The sequence below is a fragment of the Pteropus vampyrus genome, unplaced genomic scaffold, assembly GCF_000151845.1.
Source record: "Pteropus vampyrus isolate Shadow unplaced genomic scaffold, Pvam_2.0 Scaffold272, whole genome shotgun sequence".
NCBI classification, from domain to species: domain Eukaryota; kingdom Metazoa; phylum Chordata; class Mammalia; order Chiroptera; family Pteropodidae; genus Pteropus; species Pteropus vampyrus.
Genome location: NW_011889053.1, coordinates 1255838 through 1257508, shown reverse-complemented (window position 1 = coordinate 1257508; position 1671 = coordinate 1255838).

Below are 1671 nucleotides of genomic sequence, written 5' to 3'. Positions count from 1 at the left end.
CTGAGTCCAGATCTCGTGCATGTCCCTTGGCCAGAAAACGAAAAGGACAGAACCGGCCTCCTTTACATTTCAAGGAGAAGCAGCGTTTTTCACCTTGTCGTGCAGCTACCACGAGGCCCATCCGGTCCCTGGCAGCAAAGATGGTGCACGCCCCGACCGCGTGCTGCGCTGACACTCAGTTCCTTCCCTGCCAGCTCTCCATCCACGAGACGGATGACCCCAGTGACCGGCGCTTCCTCATGGTGATGAAAGGGGCCCCTGAGAGGATCTTAGAGAAATGCAGCACCATCATGGTCAACGGCCAGGAGCAGGCCCTGGACCGGAGCATGGCTGACGCCTTCCACACCGCGTACATGGAGCTGGGGGGCCTGGGCGAGCGTGTGCTGGGTGAGCTCTTGGTGGCAGAACCCTGTGTGTCCCCCGTTAGGCGCAAGGCCCTCATCGGGTCAGGGCACAAGGTGGGACAGGCTGATCACCTAGCAGAGGAGCTGCGGCATCCCCAGGACTCACAGAGAAAAGAGTGGTAGATGAATATGAGGAACCTGGTGACAGCGGCGAGGAGGGCGGGGTCACTGCCCGGTAGGGAAAATCTGGTCTGGGGATGGAGGAGTTACATTCAAAGGGGCCTCAAATGACGATATTTGAAGGGAGGTGGGGGAAAGGGTTCACGGCGGAGGGGACAACAGAAGCCAGGCTCAGAGCTGGGAGCAGGGTATGCCTACATGGCAAGGAGCACTCAGTGTGCGGTGTTGTGGGGTGGAGAGGCGGCTCGTCAGGGGAGATGACGCTGGAAAGGCGGCTGGAGGTCACCATGTGGAGGGCCTCATGTCACAGCAAGCGAACCGCTCAGAGTCCGTGTTTCCTGACGAGGGATCTGGGCAGCAGCAGGCAGCGGATAGGGACGGGGCTCAGGAGCAGGTGGCTGCCCTCCTCAGGCGACAGAGGGTGGGATTTGACCCAAGGCGACGGGGACGTGAAGGAGGGACCAGACACAAGAGACTTCTTGGAGGCAGACCCTGTGAGACTAGCAACTGATTAGAGGAGAAAAGCGAGTTGAAAAAAATGTTGATGTTTCCCACTTAGTGATTAGGGGAAAAAATACTACTAGGAAGAGACAGGGGACATTACAAGAGGAAGGGACTATGGAAATACAACCAGTGTGGCAGGAACCTAACAGTGGTCCCTTAAGTGGTGTCATGGAACATGCCCTGCCGCGAGAACCAGAGGTTATTAGCAGTGGTACCCCTGACCACAGAATGGTGCATTCGAAGTAACAAGCTCATGGAGGCGACAAAGCTCATTGAACATGGCGAAAGTTCCCGCCAGCCCAGATGGAATCTGTGGAATGCATGTTTCTAAGAGATGTTTGGGTCTGTGGAGTAAGTGAATTCTGTCGATGAGACGAGAATGCTATAAGTGTGCCTCAGACGACCCCCAGTGTCGGGTCGTCTTTGCAGGGCGAGATGATCCCCATCTGGCTGGGCGTCAATAGGAACCTCGCGTGTGACCTCCCAAAGCCTGGCTTTCCTGAGACGGGTAGCTCAGTGGGCCGCGCTGAGTGTATATTTGATGTGAGGGCTGATGAGAAAGTCCCCATGACCTTGGAAGTGCCACCAGACGCAGGAACCCCTCCTCCTTGACCTGCGAGAGAGCCAGACGCTGTCTGAGTAA